Below are 12,120 nucleotides of genomic sequence, written 5' to 3' on the forward strand. Positions count from 1 at the left end.
CCGAGCCGACAGTGCTCCTCAGCACCGCAGACCCCACAGGACGTGGCCCTCATCAAGAACAGATCCACACCCCAGGGTCAAACTCATGAACACACAACTGATCTGTACATGCAGGCGCGTCCCTCTCTTTGGGCCATTAACATTATCATAAACGGCGACTTCAGACACAACGAAATTTATTCTCTCAGCTCTAGAAGCCACAAGTCCAAAATCAAGGTATGCGTAGGGTCCTTCCTGCCTCTTCCACTCCTGGTGGCTCCAGACATCCTGGGCGTGTGCCACATCTCTCCGGTCAGCCCCTCTGTGGTCAGTCACGTGGCTTTTCCACGTGTCTCTGCACCTTTCATCTTTTGAGGACACAGCTCACTGGACTTCAGGCCACCCTAAGTTCAAAATGGTTTCATCTTGGGGCACCTGGATGGTTCAGTGGTTAAGCCTCTGCCTTCGGCTCGGGTCATGGTCTCTGGGTCCTGGGATCGAGCCCCGCATCGGGCTCTGCTCAGCGGGGACAGCGGGGAGCCTGCTTCCCCCTCTCTCTCTGCCTGCCTCACTGCCTGCTTGTGACCTCTGTCTGTCAAATAAATGAATAAAATCTTTAAAAAAAAAAAAATGAAAAGGTGGGGGGGGCGCCTGGGCAGCTCAAGTCATGATCCTGGCGTCCTGGAATCAAGCCCCACTTTGGGCTCCCCACTCAGCGGGGAGTCTGCTTCTCACTCCTGCTCTTGTGCTCCTGCTCTCTTTCTCTCTCTCCCTCTCAAATAAATGAAATCTTAAAAAAAAGTTTCATCAACACACTTAACTACACACGCAAAGTCCACATTTCCGAATAATGTCCCATGCTAAGGTTCTGGGTGGATGTGCATTTTGGGGGGACAGTTCAACCCCAAATACGACATATGACCAGTTTGTCCACTTATGGAGGGAAGAATTTCTAGATAAATCAAAAGGCAATCATCAGCCTGATCAGCCACTTAGCCCCAGAACGGTAGCCCAAGACCTGATGAACCTGGAGTGGAATTCACCAGTCCTGGCTGCCCCTCCCTGTTCTGCCTGGAAAAGAAAGTGCGTGGTAAAATCCACCCAGGGGCCGCCGGTAATAAGCAGACTGACACACTGAGCTCCCCACGCGGGACCAGGCCCCTGGGGCAGCGGAGGGGACAAAGCTTAGGGAGGTTGTCAGCAGCCCATGGTCTCTCCTGGTGGGGACGGAAACCAGACACTCAGACCCGAACGCTGACAGACAGCCACGATGCTCTTTTCTGGCTGTCAAAGCTGCCCAAGCCCATCGTATGCCAATTAGATGTCCGCTCCCAAGCTAGAGTCAGAGTCAGGCCTGCCTCCTCGGAGACTGACCCAGATCTGCTGGATGTGGGCTGTCTGTACACTCTGGAATGACTCATTTACAACAGCTTCTTGGCTGACTCCCACCAACAGCTCACTACAGCTCTCACGGGCGGCTTTAGTTTTGTTGTCCACCCGGAGTCCCGGCTGCGACAGTTTAGCTCAGGGGAGCTTATTTCAAAGTGGGGGTGGGGACTCTGAGGTCAGCCTTCCTGTGACGTCTCCCTCGCCCCCCAAAAGTGCAAGCGAGAAGCAGCCTTACTCTCAGCCAGAGGAGCCTGGTGGCATCCTGAGTCCCCTTACCCGGAGAGGCACGATGCTGCCAAGCCCCACTTTCTCAGCATCGTGCCCGTCACATGGCTTTTCAGGGGGGGCTGCTTATTGCTCTGGTTAACTCCAAACATAATTTGGCCCTCACTCAGCTTATAAAGCCCAAGCCTCAACCCTTGAAAATCTGCCTTCTCGAAAACCTTAGCTTCATTGCAGCTGCCCTGGGAGAGGCACCAAACCATAGGTTTTGTCACTGGACACGTTTATTTTGTTAGCATTAATTGTCTGGACGAGATCCATAAAGCTAAGATTTTAGGCACTGACCACTAAGTGCCAGGTAGGATGTTAAAAAAAAAAACACTTTAGAAATGATACCATTTACAAGAGCCTCAACCAACCAAACACCTCAATGTAAAACCAACAGAACAGCATAAGAGCGATACACAGAAAACTCTAGAACACGACTGAGAGAAGTTCCGGGGAGAGTAAGTACACGGAGGAATACGCAAAGTTCAAGAATTAGAAACCACACTCTTGTAAAACTCATTTCTTCCCAAAGTGATCTAGAGATTTGATACAAAACAGGTTTTAAAATCCCAACAGGGTTTTTTTCGCAGAAACCAAAAGCTGGGCTTTCATTTCGTGTGGGAGAGCGGCCTCCGAGTGAGCGCAGGCGTGCAGACGCCGGAGAAGGGAGCTGCAGGTTCGGCCACTTCGAGCCTAAGGACGGGCCGCGGTCCGCACCACACTGGGCAGATTAAACACCGGAGTCGTCCTGGCCAGAGTTGCTGGGAGACAGATTAGGCAATGACAGTCTCTGGGAAGTATGGGGCATCCCAGAAGGGAAGGGGCAAGAGAAGGAGAGGCCCCAATTCTGTTATAAACTGGTCCAAATCTCCAGGTGACACTGACCACATGCCCGGGTCAGACTCCAAGCAACTGGGCTAAGAATAAAGAACCAAGTTGAAGTCTGACATGAGATCAGAGCGGTCATCCGTGGGACGGTGCCCGAAGCCTGAGCCCCACCAAGTCTTAGGCGGACACCATCACGAACACAAAATAACAAAACCCACTCAGAAGACATGCACGTATGTGTCCAAACAAAGTCCACAGAAAATAACACTCGACCCACCCAGGAGACAATCCAAAATTGCTCGATATACAAAGAAAAGGAGAATGTTAGCCATTCTCAAACAAAAAAGGGTAATAGAGATTGATCCCTGACATGACCCAGGTGATGGAATTAACAAACAATGATTTTATTATTTTTTAAGATTTTATTTATTTATTTGTGTGTGTGTGTGAGAGAGAGAGAGAGAGAGAGCGCACATGCAAGAAGGGGGAGGGCCCGAGGGAGAAGCAGACTACCCACCAAGCAGGGAGCCCAACTCAGGACCCAATCCCAGGACTCCAGGATCATGACCCAAGGCGAAAGCAGACACCCAACCAACTTAGCCACCCCAGCACCCAGCAAACAAGGATGTTCAGGTGCCTATTATAACTATAATCACTGATGTCAAGGAAAAGATGCTGTTCATGAGTGACAAGAATTTTTAAAACCACAACAGAGAACTACAAACTATATTTTAAAAATGGGAATTCTAGAACTGAAAATTACATCAATATAGAGTTAACTGAATGGTCCTAACAGAAGAGTGAATGACAGAGTAGTGACCAGGGAACCTGAAGATATTTCAGTGGAATTTATTCAACTTGAAAAAGAAAGAGTGGAAGTAAGTCAAAGAGCTCAAGAATATGAGGAACAATTTCAAAGGTCCACATGTGTGTGACTGAAATCACAAAACAAGAGGTAAAAGGATAGGGCAGGAAAAAGTTCGTGAAAAAAATAATTTCTAGAATTTTCTGTATTTGTTAAAAGACATGAATCTACATACTTGCAGAAGTTCCACCATCCCCAACTACGATAAACTCAAAGAAAACCAGGTATAGGCACACTGTGGTCAAACAGCTGGAAGCCAAATACAAAGTTAAAAACCTTACAAGTAGCCTAGAAGGATGACACTCATCATCCAGGAACAATACACTGATTTGAATGACTTCTCATCAGAAACTATGGAGGCCAGAAGAGAGTGGAACAACATCTTAAAAGAGTGGAAGGAAAGTCTGTCGACACATCTGTAGAATATCCAACCAGCTTCCAAAAATGAGAGCAAAGAAATGGATTTTACTATAAAAGAAGATTGAAAGAATTCCAACGAGCAGACCTGTATTACGGGAAATGTGGAGCAGGAAACTCTTTAGGCTGAAGGAAAATGATACCAGGTAGAAACTCGATCATCAGTAAAGAATGAAGACGATCAGAGTTGAGGCATACCTGAGTAAATGTTAGAGTGCTTTCCTCGGAGTTCCTCTTGAATCTATACGTCAGTGTAAAGCAATGATTCTATCATTGAACCGTGGGATTCTCATTGCATGCAGACGTGATACACACAACTATAGCGGAGAATGGGCCTGTGACACTGGCAGGCTCTACATTTAGTGTGCGTCCAGGGCCATATTAGTGCACAGAAGACTATGCACTGTGATCCCTAAAGCAATCACCAAAACAAACAAAAACACACAGAGGAGTATACCTAGAAATCCAACAAATAACTAAAACAGAATGGTAAAAAAATACTCAAATCATCCAAAAGATAGTGAAAGAGGACATTTGAAAAGGAACAAACATAAACAAATAGATTATAGACTTAAATCCCACTACATCAATCATCATATTAAGTGTTAAGCATTAAGCACCTCAGTTAAAAGGATATAAAACGAAGACTCTGCCATATGCTATTTTCCAGGGAGGCACTTTTAAAAATATATCATGCTAACAGTAAGCCTGCCAAGGCTGGGGGAGCTGTGTTGACACCAGATGAAACAGACTTCCACAGAGCACGGTCAGGGAGAAAGGGGGGCTTCCCAGTGGACAATGGGTAGTTCATCAAAAAGACAAAAATCATAAATCAGGGGGTGCCTGGGTGGCTCAGTGGGTTAAGCCTCTGTCTTCGGCTCAGGTCATGATCCCGGGGTCCAGGGATCGAGCCCCGCCTCGGGCTCTCTGCTCCAAGGGGAGCCAGCTTTCTCCTCTCTCTGCCTGTCTTTCTGCCTACTTGAGATCTCTGTCTGTCAAATAAATAAGTAAATAAATCTTTTTTTAAAACGTTGTACATCAGTACGTACATCATAACAGCTTCAGAGTGCATGAAACAAAAACTGGCAGAATTAGAGTAACAGATAATTCAACAGTGATGTTGGAGGTTAGACGTCGACTCTCAGCACTGCACAGAACAGATGAACGAAAAACTCAGTCAAGACACACACGACGTGAACTGTCTTGACCTAGTCTTTGCAAAACACACCCAACACATTCTTTTCTATTGTACACAGTACGTTCAACGAGATAAACCAAACACTGGGCTGTCAAATTAAGTCGCAATAAATTTAAAAGGACTGAAATCATACAGAATATATGTTCTCCACTGGAATCAAATTAAAACCAGTAACAACAACATAGCTGTGGAAACCCCAAACATTTGGAAATATCTCACTAACCCCTGAATCAAAAAAAAAAAAAAAAAAAATCGCAAGGGAAATTCGAAAATATTTTGGACTGAATTTTACTGAAAATGCAGCGTATCAAAATGCGTGGGCTGCAAACTCATACAATGCGTTGTTTATAATGTTCCTGTCAGAAACTGATGCGTTAATCCTAAAATTCAGGGGCGCCTGGGTGGCTCAGTGGGTTAAGCCGCTACCTTCGGCTCAGGTCATGATCCCAGGTCCTGGGTTCGAGCCCCACATCGGGCTTTCTGTTCAGCGGGGAGCCTGCTTCCTCCTCTCTCTCTGCCTGCCTCTCTGCCTACTTGTGATTTCTCTCTGTCAAATAAATAAATAAAATCTTAAAAAAAAAAAAAATCCTAAAATTCATACGGAAATGCAAAAGGTCAAACATGGCCAAGGTAATCCCGAAGGAAAGCAGAGCTGGAGGGTTTGTGCTGGCGTCTGTCCGACCACTGCGGTAACTGAGACAGTGGGTGCGGGGATGATGGGTAAGCAGATCAACCAAAGGGAGCAGCATTCCAGGAAAAAATCCCACGTGCACGTCAGCCTACTTACAACAAAGTGGGCAATGACATGGCGAGGAAAAGATTCTTTTTTTTTTGGCAATTTTTTTGCAAAAAATTGCAAAAAATTTTTTTGCAATTGGCACTTGGTCAATTCGTTGCCCAGAAGGATGAAAAATGAATTTTGACCCAAACCTCACACCAAACGGAAAAAACAATTCCAGCTGAACTGAAGATCTAAATGTAAAGGGTAAAATACTAAACTTTTGGAAAGAAACATGCTTATTATCATCTTGGAGTAAGGTTTTTTTTTTTTTTTTTTTTTTAATAAGTGCCAAAAGCCCTAAACTCTATAACGTAAAAAACTGATAAATTGAACCACATTACGAACTTCTTATCAAAAGACACCACTGGGAGAATGGAAAGTAGCCGACCAAATGGGAAAAGATATGAACAATAAGGGAAGATGGACAGAAGACTGGAGAGGCGCATCACCCCTGATAGACACAGAGGTAGACTGGGGTGGGAGAGGTGCTCGGCCTCCTGGGTCACCAGGGAAATGCAGATTAAGCCCCCTGCAGACCTCCCCCGCCAAGAAAGACCAAACTCAAAAGGGCTGACACTACCTAGTTGGGGAGGAGGAGGGGCATCTGCTGACACAAAGCTACTGGGCAGCTCCTACAGAGTGGCGCGCAGGCCCAGCCCGGCCGGGCCCAGCAGTTCTCCCCGACACCTGCCCTACAGGACGGGTCCTGTGTGCGCCAGGGGCAGTTGTTTCCAGTCCCCCGGGTTGGAAACAACCCGATGTTCTAACAACAGCGGTAAATTGGGTAAAGAAATGGCGGTGTCTTCACACAACGGCATTCAATGGGTGTGTTTGGTTTGAGAGAATGTGTTGATGTGTGTAGTTTTTTGTAAATGTCACACTTGAGTGAAAGTCAATGAGGGAGTCCGTCAGGGTCATCTGTGCGCATCAGCTTTCTGAGCTGCAAGCCTGAAACAACCCCCACCCCATAGGAGGACACCTGAGCCTGGAGGTGGCAAGTGACTTGGCTAAGGCCACCAGGAGATGGGAGAGCATGGACCAAAACCCAGGTTTCCTGAGTTCCCAGCCCGGACTCTCCCCAGTACAAGCTGCTCTCATCAACATCCTCTCTTTTTTTTTTTCCCCCCTCTGGTTTTGGTTAAAAAAAAAACAAAAATAAAATGTACCATCCTAACCCTTTTTAAGTGTACGGTTCAGTACCGTTAAGAATTATTTGCATTGTTGTGCAACAGATCTCCAGAACTTTCCCACCTTTTCGAACTGAAAGCGCACCACATTAGACAGCTCCCCGTTCTCTGCCCCGGTCCCCCGGTAGCCACTGCTTTTCGCTCCATCCGGCTGATCTTGACCCCTCCAAGGGCTCTCACGGAAGTGGAATCAGGCAGTATATGTCCTTTTATGACTGGCTTATGTCACTGGGCATGATGTCCTCCGGGTTCGCCCATTGTAGCAGGGGTCAGAATGTCCTTCCTTTTTAAGGCTGAGCACACTCCAGTGTCGGGACAGACACATTCTATGCGTCCTCTCGTCCGCCAGTGGATGCCTGGGGGCTTGCACCTCCTGGTTGCGGGGAGTAATGCTGCTGTGGATGTGGCAAGGGTGTCTTTGAGACCCTGTTCTCGGGTGTCTTGGGTATAAACCCAGAAGTGGTCTTATCCGCTCTCTTAGGGTATTTTCTACTTGTGGGTTTTACCACTTCAACTGCGCTGTGAGGTCCTGGAAGTCAGGGAGCAATAGTCTGTCGCAAGGGTCCTTGCTGTATAAACCAAGAAGACGCCTGGGGCTGGAAACCGGACCCTGGTTGAAAGTGTCCGGTGCAGGTGGACCCTGGGTTGAGACCCCCGTCCCACACAGCCAGGCAATGCCACCCCCGCCCCGGGGAACTAAAGCCAAAGGCACCCAGGCTCAGGGACAGGCGCCAAGCCAGGCGGGAGGCGGGGGTGGAAAGCGACTGAGCGAGTGTCCTTGTACGGACAGCATTACAGCAGGTTCCTGGGGCTCACAGGTGCTGGTCCAGCGCCACGCCTCGGGCTGGATCCTCAGGTGGGGCCTCACTTCCTCGACGTTCCTTGAAAGACAGGCTGGGGTACATCCACTCCTGCACACGCTTGACACATTTGGCATTTAAGAAGTAAACAAAACACACATGCAGACCCACCTGGTGCACGGACCTGCACAGGTGAGCCCTCAGGGGTGCCCCGCCTCTCGGGGACTTCTGTCCACGGGATTGGGAGGGACCCAGCTGCCTCCATCCTCCAAAGCTCATGGCGCTGGTCTCCTAGCCCTGAGGCTGACACTCGCTGCTCTAACACAAAGATGCCCGTGCTTGCCGTCTTTTCCCTCAGGGTTCCTAGCGTTGGGGAATGTCTGGAATGAGCCGTCTGCTCTTCTCTTGGGAAGCCAGAGTGAGCAGCATGTGTCCGGAGCAGGATGTTGGCATCACGGGCAAGCTGGCAAGTCTCTTCCTCAGGGGGCGAAGACTGTCTTCTCACGCATTAAAGCGTTCTCCAGGTTCACACCACGACATTCCCACTCCATGCAAGCGGGCTCTACGACGCGGAAACAGCAAAATTAACATCCTGCCCCGGGAGCCCTACGTGTGTTTCTTCTTTTTAAGATTTTATGTATTATTTGACAGAGAGAGACACAGCGAGAGAGGGGACACCAGCAGGGGGAGAGGGAGAGGGAGAGGGAGAAGCAGGCTCCCTGCTGAGCAGAGAGCCCGATGTGGGGCTCGATCCCAGGACCCTGAGATCATGACCTGAGCCCAAGGCAGAGACTTAACGGCCCCCCATGGGCAGTGTTTAGAGCTCTTACAGCAGACCGACAGCCCAGCTCTGCAGTGGACAGAGGTTAAGTGTTCTCGTTACGAACCCAGCGCCCCCCTGACCCTCCGGAGTGACACTGATCTGTGTGAGAAAGAACAAAATCACATTCTTGAGACAGAAAACAGAGGACCTGGAGACCGGAAGGAGATGCTCGCCTCAAGCCCCGAACCCAGGGGTCGCCAGGACCGTAGGTGACTACGCAGTGTGGGCCTTCCCCTGCCCCAGGCCTCAGTGCTGCCCACTGCCTGGGGCCCAGGCGCTCCGGGAGAAGACTGGAGATGAGGAGGCCAAGAAAGGCAACAGGCGTCCCTTAGGCTCAGCACTGATGGCAGTTTCCTTTCTCTTCATGCTTTTTCTGCCAATTTCCAATTTTTCTTCAATGAACGTGTTATTCTTTGATAATCAAGAAAAGGAAAGCTTGCTTGGTTTTCCATCTTTTAATTTCCCCTTGAAGTAAAACGCACATGTCGAAGAGGGCACAGCTCAGTGAGTTTTCTCAAACTGAACACACCCATGCCACCAGCACAGGTGCAGAAGCAGAACAGGCCCTGTAGCCTTGGGGCCCCCTTGAGTCCCTCTGGTCACTCCCCCGAGGGTGAACACACCTGACTTCCAACACCGTGGACTCCTGTTGCCGAGCTTGGTACTTCGTGTCAGTGGAACCACACAGGAGAATTCTCCTCCTCTCCCATCTTTTCCCCCAGTGCATTGAGTGTATCTGCACTGTTGTGCCGCTGTCCCTCTGTCTAGTTCCAGAACGTTCCATCACTTCGCTAGGAGACTATGGAACCACAGTGAGTCCTTACCCCCTGTCTCCCCAGTCTCTGGCAACCATGAGGCCACTTTCTGTGTCTGCGGACTTTCCCGAAACAGGCTCATACACTCTGGGACCTCGTGTCTGGCATCTCTCGCGCCGCGTCAGGTTCCTGAGGCTCCTCCACGCAGCAGCGAGTGCCCCTGAGTCACCCCTTCCTGAACCAGAGTGACAGTGGCTGGGTGCACAGGCCGCCATCGGGGTGCCCTTCATCTGCGACGGGCGTCGTGGTGTTTCGCCTTCCCGAGCGGTGCTGCCTGGCACGTTCGTGGTCTGGTGTGGACACACGCGTCCTCTCCCTTGGGCACCCCCCTCGGAGAAGAACTTGGGGGTCGGATGGCGACACTGGGTCCAGCTTACAGAGGCCCAGACTTGTCTCTGCATTGGGACCCCCTCCCTGGGCGGTGGGCGAGGCCGGGGGGCCCCTGGCCAGCTGCTGCGGGTTCTGTGGCCGAATGTGCGCCACCTGCGTATCCGCTCTTAGGTGCTGGGGCGGAGAAGGAAGCATCAGAACATTCCGCGCTCGGCCGTGGTGACGGGAAGCACGTTTCTATCGGGAATACTGTGCACGTGCACACCCCTCCCTGGCTCTCCCTTTCAGGAGCCGGTCCCCCTCCTCTCCTCGCCCTCCCTCCCTCCAAGCTGGCCAGTCCACCCCTGGGGGCCGGAGGCAGGGACCACCAGGGGCTTCCCAGACCGATATGGGGGGGGAGAGAGAAATGGGTCCGGAGACAGATTTCCAGGCAGGGGTTCCACACACAGGCATCTCCTTCCACAACGTGGGGAGTGGACTACAGTCATTGATTCCTTGACACATGCCTCCTAGATGCCACTGTGGGCCAGGCCTGTGCTAGGTCTGGGGACACGTGCTAACAGGGAAGGTGACAGGAAATAAGGAAGGCCATGAGTCAGGAAGCCAGTACCAGAGCAGCACAAGGACAGTCAGCAGGGTGATATGGACATGCTGCCTAGGAAAGGGAGCCGGGAGGGCTTCCTAGAGGCAGTATCATAGGAACAGGGCTAGTTAGGCAAGGCAAAGTGAGTGCCCCACAGGATGGCTCAGAACTGGGTGTCACCTGTGCTGGGCCGGTTGCCTCGTTGTCCCACTGGCTAGTGGTGCAGACACAAGGCCAGGCTGGTCATGGTCACGCAGGATGGCTTTGGTCCTTCCTCTGTCCCCTCCTGCCACATGGCCTCAGGCCGGCCCTGGGGTTTGGGTTTCTCAGCTCTGTGTCCTTTAACGAGGTATTGCAAGGACCAGGTCCTGGGGAAGGAGGGCTGGCCCAAACCTGGCCCACAGAGCAGGAGGGACACGCAAACAGAGAAGAGGAGCCTTTGTGGGACGGCTATGCAAAGGTCATCAGCGACACACCCAAGGACAAGATGCCTCAGGTCACACGCCCCCTCGGTGTGTGGAGCTGGGGGTCCCCCAGGCTGGCAGGGAGAGTAGCAGAGCCTTCAGTCCTCTGTCGGGAGGGTGAGAACATCCCATCCGCAAGGACACTGCTAGGCGTGTGCCAGACCGCAGCTGGTGGCGTGGTCTGGTTCCCACCTGTGCCACCCCGTGTTCAGCCCACGAGTCCCGCCACCCCCCGGAGATGAAGCCCGAGCAACACACCGGCCAGCCCGTGGGTGTGCGGCTTCCCTCCCGGCCCTGCTCCCAGCCCCCAGCAAGGGTCTCGCTTGCGGAAGGCCCTCCGTAGATGTCTGTGGCCTGGGCGCCTCAGGGACTGTGGGATTACTCCGTTGAGCAGTCCCCGAACGACTTGATGACTTGGTGGTCTGAGCAGTGCCATTGGCTGTGACAGCCTCGTGCAGGCCATCCTCACCACCTGCTGTGTCTGGACAGTACAGCCTGCCCGCCCCTGGGTACCCCGTCCCCGCCGCTCTCCCTCAGACTCTCACACACCTGTCTTGGCTCTCCTGCTCAGGGGGCAGGGCGAGGGTGGGAGGCCATCCTCCCAATTTTTTCTGAATGGACTTAGAATCTGTAGCAAAGTGGGCCTTGAGGAGGCACAGCCCACCCCATGGCTGCTTCCCGCCCCCACAGGACCCCGTCTCCAGCCCACCTCTGGCAACTTCCTAATGTTGACTCACTGAGCTTGCACACAAATGTGGGGGGTCTGCCCCTTCCCAGGGCCTTCTACCCCCCATTTCCTCCGCTGGCCTCCTAGTGGTGCATGTCCCTGTGCTCCAAGGCCTGGGAGCCCCATCCCCCAGCTCTCCTGGTGGCGGTGACGTTTCCACATGCTTGTCTTCTGGGCCTCCCTGCCCTCTCTCAGGAGCATCCCTCCCTGGGCTGGCTGCCTGCTCTTCACGAGTCCCCCAAAGCTTCCTGAGAAAGGTGCTCGGCCCCTTGACACCTGCAGGTGGCTTTAGGCAGCCCTCTAATGAGATTCGCCGCATAGAGCTTCCCCAGAACGTGCAAGGCCGTGCTGCTGTCACCTGCGTCCTTGTGGGGCGGCCACCAGGCCTCTTCACGTGGGACCTGGGCTGCTCTCAGAGCCACCAGGCCTCCTGGATTCGAGGCCCCTCTGGCCTTCCCTGATCTGTCAAGGCCACCCCACCACCTGTCTGCCAGCTGAGGCAGAGGAGACTGGCGCGGTGTCCCACTGCTCTCCTTCCCTGGGTCCTGGGAGGGGGTGGCGGAGCACATGCTCGCTCAGTCAGGATGGGTTGGAAATCACCCCCTTACTTTTGGGTTTGAAAGGCATTTTTGGAAGGAGTTTTTTAAGATTTTACTTATTTATT

Source organism: Lutra lutra, chromosome 9 (genome assembly GCF_902655055.1).
Source record: "Lutra lutra chromosome 9, mLutLut1.2, whole genome shotgun sequence".
Lineage (NCBI taxonomy): Eukaryota > Metazoa > Chordata > Mammalia > Carnivora > Mustelidae > Lutra > Lutra lutra.